The sequence below is a fragment of the Mirounga leonina genome, unplaced genomic scaffold (assembly GCF_011800145.1).
Source record: "Mirounga leonina isolate KUSES-001 unplaced genomic scaffold, KU_Mleo_1.0 Mir_166, whole genome shotgun sequence".
Taxonomy (NCBI): Eukaryota; Metazoa; Chordata; class Mammalia; order Carnivora; family Phocidae; genus Mirounga; species Mirounga leonina.
This window is the reverse complement of record NW_023270418.1, coordinates 31,220,096-31,231,057: the sequence shown is the minus strand read 5'-3', so window position 1 is coordinate 31,231,057 and position 10,962 is coordinate 31,220,096.

The following is a 10,962-nucleotide window of genomic DNA, read 5'->3' as shown; positions in this document are numbered from 1 at the left end:
ACTCACAGTGAGGTCCGTGGCCCCTGAGGCCCCGCCCCTGGCCCGGGGAGCCAATGCCCGGGCAGCCCCCAACCAGGCCCCGCCCACACCCCGCCCCACCCGGGGCCTCGCCTGTGCTCCCCCTTCCGTGGCGCGGCGCCCAGGTCCAGCAGCCGCGGGGGCGCGGGGTCCAGTGTAGGCTCGGGCGGCTGCGGGCCGGGCGGTTTCGGGTGCCCGGGCTGGACTCTGCGGACTCCGGCTGTGCCTGTCGGAACCAGAACTCTCGGTGTTCGAAGGGCCAAGGGGGCGGCAGCCGGAAGACCGAATTGTAGTTCTTCAGAATTCACCGAGCGTCCTTGGACCCGTTCCCTCCCTGGAGGGCTGGGTCTGGGGAGGCGCCCGCACGAATGTATTCAGTGGCCACTAAGGGAATGAATGAGGCCTTGGAGGCACCCGAGTTAAAATATTAACAAACTTGCAAGAGCTTTCAGGAGTTTACCGCCCCCTAGCAAAGAGGGCACAGAGGGTGTGCAGGGAGAGTGGCCTGGACACGCCCGTTTGCCATCAGTTTAGGTGGCTTCCGGGGCGGGGGTGGAACCCATACTTAGACTCCTTCTAACTTTGTTTCATTCATTCATTCATTCATTCATTCATTCATTCATTCATTCATTCATTCGGTACTAGAAACATTTATTGAAGGGCAGGCCCTGCACGGGGCACGGGACATAGTCAGAAGGAACCTGCCCTCCCTCCATTCAGTGATTCAACAGAGACTGAAGCATCTAGCAGCACCTGCTGCTATTCTTGTCGCTGGGAATTCAGCGCTCTAGGAAAGCCAGAAAACTGAAGCTCAGGGCCCTGATGGTGATCTGCTCCGCCTCAAAGGGCAAGACCTGTGGTCTTTGGGCCTTCCTCCTGCCTCAGGCTTCTCACCCAGCCACTAGCCCCCTTGCCCTGCACTTCCTCCCACAGCACAGCCCTGAGGGGACCCCTGCTCTGTGCCAAGCCTTCAGCACTGCCTTTGAGCCATGGACACAGGTGCCGTGCTGGCTCTGCTCCCCACTTGCTCTGTGGCCACAGGCAAAGGACAGTCCCTTTCTGAGCCTCTTTGCCTGTAAAAGGAGAGTTACATGAGTCCCAAACAAGATAAGAAACTTGTGCTTTGTGGATGGGAACAGAGCCCACACAGAGGCCACTTTCATGCAAACATTGGAACAGTCGATTTGAGGGACAGCAGGCTGGCCTCACCACCTGACCTGGAATGACTCCACAGATGAGACCTCCTGAGCCTGCAGGAATGTGGCTGAGACATGGCCCCCTACCCTCTACCCATCTGCTGAGAGTCCTCCTTTGGGGGAAGGAGGTTGGGAAGGGTCAAGAGCTCCATTCAGAGCTGGTGACAAAATAGAAAGTTGCAGGGATGGAAGTTTGGACAGCAAAGACATCGGAGGCCACATGACACTGGGAACCAGTTCCAGAGAGGTTGGGGGGGGCTACTGGGGAACATTGGGGGATGGGTAGAGAACAGTGGATTTGGCCCCCGCAGCCTGGCCTTAGCCCCTGCTCCCCTCCCTCAGGGACTAGGGAGCCATCTCTCCAGCCTGGCTGCCAGGCCAGGACTCCTAACCAGGGCCCAGAGTCATGGGGACGACCATCTGTGCTCTGGGGGAGACTGTTTTAAGTCCACCTGGATGTGACAAGGTTCCAGCTAAGTGCTGGCTCCCCATGCTGCTCGGTACACCCCTGCCATCATCCAGAGCTCAGGGCCCGCCCGCACAAAGCCTACATCCAAGGCATGATTGGGGCCTGGTGGTGGGTTCTATGCTTTGCAAGCACTCAGGTGAGTGCTTCATCCTCTTCATGCACAGATGAGGTTATGTCACTTGGCTGGGGCTGGAGGAATCCCTCAGGAGCCTGCTGACAGCTCCTCTCCTTGAGGTTTTGCTGAATAGGCAGGATCTTTGCATACACACCCGGTGGCTGTGGAAGCCCTGCAATTAATGTGCATTTATGAAACAGGATTTCATTTGCTAAAATTGGCTTTTTTTACGCAACTTCTCAGGCTGTGTGTAAGGGCCTGAGTGTGGGCTGGGAGGCTGGGATCCTGGGCCAGGGGATAGCCAGGGTGTCCTGCTTTTCTGACTCAACAGACAATCAAGTCAAGTGTCCTCCCCTTACCCCGCCTGCACCCCATGTCCAGGGTCTAATACCTCAGCCAAGGCCTGGACTGTTCTCACTGGAAGGACTCCTGGACACCCTGGTAGCTGAAGGGGCAGGACCCTGAAGGGCGTTTGGGAGGGGCTAGAGGCAAGAAAGGCTACTGATGGAGAAATGCCTGGAATGGGCTATTCAACTTCCTTCTCCTCCTCTGGGAGCTCTCCTTGGCCCGGAGATGGGTCTAGCTGGTTTCTCCCACCCCATGGCTGCTTCCCCCTCCCCCACAGGGCCCTGTAATCACCACACAGTGACTGACTCAGCCCTTCCTTCCCCTCCCAGCCCCTTCTTCCTGGAAATCATCTACGTCAGCAGCCCGAGCCCCCATGGAGAGAGTCGGAAGCCCTCTCCTCCAAGGTTAAGTGGGGAGGATGGAGGGGCTGGCAGGGAAGGACCCCAAGGTTGCAGCCAGCTCTCCATAGCCCCACCTACCTGGGAAGCTAGGGCTCTGGGATGCAGGTGGGACAATAGTGACCAGGAGTCTGGGGGCAGGTCTGGGAGCAGGTCTGGGAGCAGAGGGTCACAAGGGAAGGGTAGTGATAATCTTGGGGGGACCTAGGGGGCCAGTGGGAAAAGACAAAGTATCTGGAAGGGGCTTCAGCACCCCTACCGCCCAGGGCCACAGGGCAGCAGGGAGCCGGGCAGGAGCTCCATCCGCCCCTAGGAAGCCTCCTCCACCTCAGCCTGAGCTCAGTCTGCAGGGCCCCATGGCCTCCGCCAACCCCAGGCCTGGGTTGGATTTTTCCTTGATTGTTTCTTGTTTCCTTCCTCCCCTGGGCTCCTGCCAACTCCAGCCCTGCACTCCTTGCTCTTCACCCCCCTTTAGAGAACTCTGATCCGCCAGAGGCTGGGATTCCAGATGAGAGTCCCCTTGGAGCTTCCCCCAGTTTTCGCCTCTGTCTTGAACCCCTCCTGGGGAGTTGGGTGTCAGGCCTTGTGGGGGGACTTTCCTTTGGGTCTGGATTTTGGCCCCAGGCCTAGAACCATGGGGGTTTCCAGAGTGGGGACAGCTCTGTCCTAGGAGGGACCAGCCCAGGCACTTCCCCCAGAGGCCTTTGGGAGCATCCCAGCTGCATGGCTGTCCTTTGGCCTGGGGAACACAGAATCAGCAGGGGCAGTCTTCACCGCTTCCCACCTCCTCAAGACACTCTGTCACTGTTCATTTTGAAAACTCCTATTTGATTCTACTTCTTGCCTATGGCTATGCTGGACTAGCGAAGACGCAGGTGGCCAAGGCTGGTCCCCGGCTTGCAGGGAACAGATAACCCCAAATGAAACAAATAGCCAATGCTAAAACAACACATTCTGTGCCATAAAGGAGGTCCTCCGGGGTAGAGGCTGATGGGAGTGTTAAGAAAACTTCAAGGAGGAGGTGATATTTGAGCAGGGTGTTTATGGATGAATAGGAGTTCACCAGGCAGGGAAAGGGAAAGATGTTCCAGAAGGAGCAGGGAGAGGCAAAGGCAAAGGTCAGGAAGAATACAAGTAGATGCACGGTGTGATCTGGGAAACAAGAGATATCCAGTAGACCATGGCATAGGAGAGGCGGAAAGTCCAAGAGGGTAGTGGGTGAGCACTGTCTTCCCTGTCCAGCATGCATCCCTCTTACTTTTTTTTTTTTTAAAGATTTTATTTATTTATTTGAGAGAGAAAGAATGAGAGAGAGCACATGAGAGGGGGGAGGGTCAGAGGGAGAAGCAGGCTCCCTGCTGAGCAGGGAGCCCGATGCGGGACTTGATCCAGGGGCTCCAGGATCATGACCTGAGCCGAAGGCAGTCGCTTAACCAACTGAGCCACCCAGGCGCCCCATCAACCTTCTTACTTTGGTGCCCACCACTCAGTTTTCCAGAGTCTCCAGTGTGACTAACCCCACCCCCAGGGCAAAAGTCTCCCTCTTACCCCTGCCCCCAGGCAGACAACCAGCATTATCAGCTTGTAAACACTTCTGGAGATACTCTTTGCCTGTGTAAGCAAAGCCCCTCCCATCCTTTCTACACAAATGGCAATATCTAGGTGAGTAGGGCCCCCCCACCCCGGTCCGGCAGGTCCTGGGGGGAGGACAGGCTCTACGTAATGTCAGAAGCAGTGGAGGTGACCCCCAGGGCGTCTGGGAAACTGCGTCTCATTGAGCCTCTGCCCTTCCGGTTGTTCTGCACCTTGCTTTTTTTCAGTTAACATTACATGTATGACCACCCCATATCAGTACACAGAAAGTGTCCTCAGTTTCCCTTTTTTGCTGCTGCCTAGCTTTCCAGGGTGTCATGGTATACCTACGTCGTTCTCAGCTGGCCGTCCTTTTGGTTGTCCCCAGCCCTTTCCTATGAGAAGCAGGGCTCCTTGAGTCACCTTGTACAGCTGCGCATTCACACACACGTGAGCACAGCTGTGGAATAATTGCTACGTGCTTGGGGGTGGGGGCGGTGAAAGGACACACGCTGTTGTCATTGGTCAGCTCTGTCTGCTGGTTCTCCCAGGGGATGTGCTGGGTACCAGGCCCCTGCACAGACTGCGGGGCCCCTCTCTCCTCAGCCTCCCCAAGCGCCTGGTTCTCGAGCTCTTTGATCTCTGCTAGTCTGCAAGGGAAAACTAAACCTAGCCAAAGGAGCCTCCGTGTAGCTTTAGTGTGTGTTTCTCTTATGCGAAGTGAGTTTGGCCGTCTTTTCCTTGGTTTCGGGGCCATTCCTCGTTCCTCCTCTGTGGACTGGCTGCACGGTTTCGCTTAGGAAGGTTGCTTCAGAAAGGGGGACCTTGGAGGGAGGCCTGACCGGAGGCAGGGGCCACTCTGGGGACAGTTGGTTCAGGAAAGAGATGGAACTTGGCTCTGAGCTGTGGCGTAAAAGCCAGAGTTGGAGATAATAAGTAGAAAGATTGGAATTTGGTGACAGACCGGCCACGGGGCCCATGGAGGGAGGAGAAGGGGGGCGTCGAGCCCAATCCAGGGTGATGACTCAGGGTGGAGTGGGTGGGGGAGGGAAGGGAGGACGGTGGGGCCACCAAAGGAGGTGGAAGATTCTGGGGGTGAAGATGATGTGCCTCCTGCCCTTTCTCCACCGCACATGCCCCTGCTTACACACTTCTGGGTCCACAGTCCCTGGGCAGGGCCCCTGCTGCCCCCTCTCCCTCGGCCGCAGGGGCAGCCCCCTTGCACATGCTCCGCCCCTCGCCTCACCTGGCCACCTCCCTGGGGCGCATCATGCCGCTCTCAGCTGTGGCCTCTCTCCCCCAGGGAAGTCTTCCACACCCCCATTTGATGTCAAGTCCCCTTGTGATCCCTTGGAGAAACCCTGGACCACTGTCCCCTCTGTGCTACCGTCCACTGATTCACGTCCGGCCCCCCCCGGACGGTAGCCACCAGCGTCTCCCCAGAGTGCGGGCCACATAGCAGGTACCTGACTGAACAAGCAAACGAATGGATCCGCGAATGAATGACATGAGGCTGGGGACAGCAGGAAGGGGGCGTGTCGGAGACGGGGTTTAGGAAGCAAGAGCCCGGAGCCAAGGACTTCTCTGCGGGCCCCGCCCTGGCGCCCCCTCTGCACTGGGCCCGGCTTTGGTTTTCTCCACAGCGTCTGCCTGCTTCTGTGCCTGGTGTTTGCTTGTTTGCGGTTTCTGCACTGGAGCGGGGCTCTGGAGGGAGCAGGCATTGTCTGCTCGGTTCCCCTCTGCAGCCTGGTCCCATCCCGACACGGAGTCGGCCCACAGCCAGCGTTTGTCAACAGGAGCGAGCGTGGGAAGTGATGGGCTCGGGCTCCAGGTCCGCACACCAGGGGCAGAGGCACTCCTGCTTCCTCCTCTCTGGGCGCCTGTCTGGGAGGGTGGAAGGGAAGGCATTCCTTCTGCAGGTATCTCCCGTGGGCCTGCTGCCTGCGATGTCCTCTATCGGGATGGCACAGGATCCCTGCTCTCAGGAAGCAGGCATCCTGATGGATTCTTGGGGAGGGGGTTACCACGGGACGGGACATGGAGAACAGAGTGGAGGGGCCAGATCGCTGTGTGTATATTTTCTTTGAAAGTAATCTGAGCACATGGCAAAAGATTTCAAATGCGCTATGAGCATGGACATGACAACTAATTCTCCGAGTCCTCCTGCCCCTGCCCCCTAGCCCTTCCATACCCATCCCCAGAAGCAGACCACTGTTACTAGAAGTGTTCTAAGGGGCAGAGCATTTGAAGGGGACGGAGTCCTCAAGGGGAACGTGGGCCTTGGGAAGGACCTGTGGGAATCAGGAATGGCTGTGCCTTCTAGACCCTGGCCCAGCTCTCCTCCTGCTCCTGGAACAGAGAAGCCAGGAGGGTACTGCTGCCTGCTTCCAAAGAGAGCCACTGCCCTGAGGGGCCGCCTCCGCCAGCCCAGCATCTCCCCCTTCCCACTCTTCTGGGCGGGGGGTGGGCGCTGCTGACTTGACCCTTGAGCAGATGCTTCAGACCCTGGAAAGATCTGGGAGTGATGGAGCAGGCAGAGGAGACAGGGCTCGGCTGGGCCCTCCGGGAGCAGCGCAGAGGGACCAGGGGTCAGCAGAGTCATTGGGCAGCAGCTGTCCCAGAGACCTCTGAGGGGCCCCTTGGCCCAGGCAGCCGCCGGCCTCTCAGCTGTCAGGCAGGCTCTGGGAGGGCGGGGAGCCTGGATCGTGAGGAGGAGGGTGGGTTGGGTGGGGGAATCGGGAACTGGCCATGGGCCCAGGTGGGTCGAAGGGCAGGCTGGCCCCTGGGGCCCTTGCCATTTCTCGGGCAGACCGGGAGGGGGCAGATAGGCCTGGCTGCTCAGGGATAGAGGGGTGACAGAGGGGCCCAAAAGCCTGAGTGCAGCTGATTGAGTCCCGCCTCAGTGACTCCAGACTGAGAGGCCAGGAGTGTCAGCTTCACCTCCAGCTCCCCCCTCCTCCGCCAGACCCCCAGGACCTCCCAGTTCTCCAGCTTTTGAGTGCGGTGAGTTTTATGCAGGCCACTCCCAGATCAACCAGTCCACAGTCCAGTTCCCACCCCTCACCAGAGTGCAGCTCCTGTCACCCAACAGCCCAGCCCAATAGCCATTTGGGTGCCCCCCTTGGTCCCAACTTGCCCCCAGTAGTCCCAGGCACCTCCCCAAACACCTCTCCTCCAACCCCCTCCCCGCTGTGCTCCCAGGCACGTGGGCTGCTACCTCCAACTCCTTCTCAGTCTGTCATTGTCGTGTACCAAGTTGGTCAGCGTGGCAGGTTGGAGAGACAACGGGTTTGGAGTTTAAATCCCAGTTCCATCACTTACTTAGGCCGGTGACCTCCAACCTCTTAGCACCTGCCAGCAGGGTTTGTTGAGAGAGTTAGATGTGATCTCTTTGTCAAAGTGCATACAGTATGTCCTCAGAAATGTTAACTCCCTTGCCTTCCTGAGCTGTGTTTTCTCTGTCTGTCCCCGGCAGTCATCCCAATCCTGCTGTCCCAGATCAGGCCCTCATTGTTTTGGTTGCAAATGACAGAAAATTCAATTCCAACTAGTTCAAGAAAGAAAGAACGGGGTGTATTTGTGGCTTAGATTTTGAGGGGCGGGGGCTAGCTTCATCAGAGCTCAGACAACGTGGCCTGGTGCTGACATCTCCCCCTCTTAACTCCTGGCAATGTGTCCTCTGGTTTAGTTCCTATTCAGGATGGGTTTCCCCTCATTGTGGCAAGACGGCTGCAGCAGCTCCACTCTTGCGGCCGTGTCTTTTCTACCACTCCTGCAGAAGTCCTGGAGTCATGGTGTTCGGACTATCCTCGGTCATGCTTATCCCTGGCCATTCACTGAGGCCAGGGAGGGGCGATGTGCTGCTTGGTTTAGGCAAGGGAGGAGTGTGGAGGAGGGGTGGTTCCCCACAGGGAAATCAGGGTACTGTTTCCATAGGAACAGAGAGTGGGTACCGGGTGGCTCTGTCTTCTGATAGCTCTTAGAGTGTCTCTGGCCTCCAGCCTCTCCCAGCTTCACTCTGCCCTTTGAGGCACCGCCAGGCCTTCCTAAGATGCAGGTTCCTTACTGTCCTGCTCTACTCAGAAGCCTCCAAAAGTTCCCTGGGGTGAATCAAGTCCAAACTCCTTTGCAAGGCATTCCTGACTTCACAGTCTGGCTCCAGAGCTCTGTTCCTGGCCCATCACTTCTTTTCTCCCCCTCTGCCCCTCTCTTTCCTCCTCTTTCCTTGCATTCCCTGCCCCCCCTAACCCTCAAGCCCCTTCCCCGCCATGCTGGGGTATGTAACGAGAGCACTGAAGACAGATGTTCCAACACTGGAGCATCATTCACAACAGCCAAAATGTGGAAACAGCTCCAGTGTCCATCACCTGATGAGTGAAGAAAGACAACACTGTCTATCTGCACAAGGGAATAGTACTCAAACAAGGGGAGAAAGGAAATGAAATTCTGACCCCTGCTACAACGTGGATGGCCCTTGAAAACATGATGCTCAGAGAAAGAAGCCGGACGCAGAGGACCACGTATTATATGATCCCATTTGTGTGATGTGCCCAGAGCAGACAAGTCTGTCAAGGTGGAAAGTAGGTCTGTGTTTTCCAGGGGGTGGGGTGGGGAGCGGTGGGGAGTGACTGCTAATGGGGATGGGGTTTCTTTTAGAAGTGAGGAAAATATGGAATTCGATAGTTACGATGTTTATACGACATTGTGAATGTACTAAAAACCACTGAATGGTACACACTAAGACGGTAAAGTTGATGCTGGCCGTATATCTAATTTTAAAAGTGTTAAAAAAAAAAAAAATCTACCCCCATCCCCACCCCAGTCAGTCAAGACTCTTCATGGCTAGTTAGCAGGCTCAAGTGTGGAGGAAGACGCCTTCTCGGGGGTGGGGGGGGGCGCTCAGCCAGGAGCCCCAAGGTCAGGGGAAAAGAAACGTGTACTAAACAGAAGTGAAAAATCAGCCCAGAAGGCTACTCCCAACATCAGGGGAAGCGGCAAGATGGGCTGAGCCAGCCTGGGTGACCCCAGGTCAAGGGAAAGGAAACGCCAAGCCCGAAGTTGCTGCAGAGACAGAGCAGGATGGAGGCCCCAAGAAGCAGAGTCATGGCCCTGCCCTAGCCCTCCTCTGGCTGCCCCCACCACCCCAGTCCCCTGGCTTCCTTCTTAGAACCCACTGGGGTCCCCCTCAGCAGCTCTCCCCTGACCTTCCTGGGGACAGAGCCTGAATCTTAAAGGGTGGCTATGCAGGGGTGAAGGGAGGGCAGCCTCAGGCTCCACCAGCACCAGTGAGTGAGGAAGAGGCGGTGACCCTGGGGGGGGGCATGAGGGCTGGGACCTCGAGATGTGGAACTTGGTAAGAGCACAGGGACTTTGTTTGCTCAGAACCATCGGCTCCACCCTTAGATCTGTGTCTCAAGGGCACAGGCACGACCAGGACCAGGGGAGACGCCACCCAACAAAAGGGGGTTCTGAAGCAGGAGTGTCCCAGGAGTCCTGGCCCAGCTCTGGCTCCTTGGCTTCCTCCCTCCTCCCTCCTCAAGCCTTACTCCAGAGGTCAGTGCCTCAGCACCGGCAGAGGCAAGAGCCCTCCATGAGCAAGAGGCACAGCCATTCAGGAAATTAGGGGCCCAGCTGAAAAGGGGTCTAGGAGCAGCCAGTTGGCAGACACGGGGCACCGGCTTCCTGACACGAGCAAAAGGGAACCGTCTGGGGGCAGAGAGGCGCTCGCCTGCCAGAGCTATCTGCAATCTGGGGTCCGCAGCCTGCTTTCCGTGTGAGTTTTAAATGCCTGCTCGGAGCCCTCCAGGATCACTTCCAACAGTCACACGACTCGTCTCCAGGCAACAGGCTTGCGCTCCCATTCATGCTGAGCTCCAGCTTTCTCACCACTGCCTCCCTCCGCCCTGCACACACCTCCCCCGCAGGATGCAGAACCTTCCTCCCCCTCCACCAACTGCCCCATCCCACGGGGACTCTGGATCTTGCGGAGTCTGTCATAAGGGGAGAGGGGCCTTTGTACCTTGCTAAGGGGGGACCACGACATGGCGATTCCCCACAAAGCTTCTTCAGCAACATGGGCATAATTGCCAAGAGTGTGGCTCCCTAGGAGCCACACATGGAGGAACCACGCATGGGCTCACACGATAAGGGCCCAGAGCCTGGTTTATCGCGGCCCAGGGCCTGTTGGTTAATCTTCCCAGGCAAGGGTTTTCCAGGGAAAGGGGGGGGGGGGGGGGGGCAGGGTTTTAGCGGACATTGGGGTTGGTGGAATGATACAAAGGCTCTTCTTGAACTGGGGGACCACAGCTGTTTGAGGTTTGGGAGAGGGGCCCGGGCTCCCAAAATGGCACATCTGGAGACGAAGTGGCTGGGTGCTTCCCATGCAGGGGGATCTTCAGGAGGAAGAAAATCAGCTCCCCAAGTTGGGGCTTGTCTCTGGTTCTTGTGTTCAGAGGAGGCGCCTATAAAATGAACGAGACAAAACCACAGCTGCTTGTTTTCAAAGGGAGACCAGTTTCTCCCAAACCTGGTTGGATCTGCCATGGATTCCACCGTCTGAGGTGGGAGGCAAAGGTTGGACACTGCTTGGTCACCTATTTATCTCTGACTCAGGCCAAAGGCATCACACCCCCTGCTCCTTCGCACACTTCCCTCAGCCCTGGAGTCGGGCCCCTCGGGCTTGGCTTGGGCACAGGACGCAGGACAGCCTGCCAGCTTTGGGCAAAAACCTGGTCCACGGTTAGCTGGTGACGGCCTCTCCCCAAACGCCAGGACACACGGGACATTTGGGGGCCCTAGAGGGCCCCGCCTGGCCAAGTGCTCTGGGCTGTGGGTGAGCCCCACATG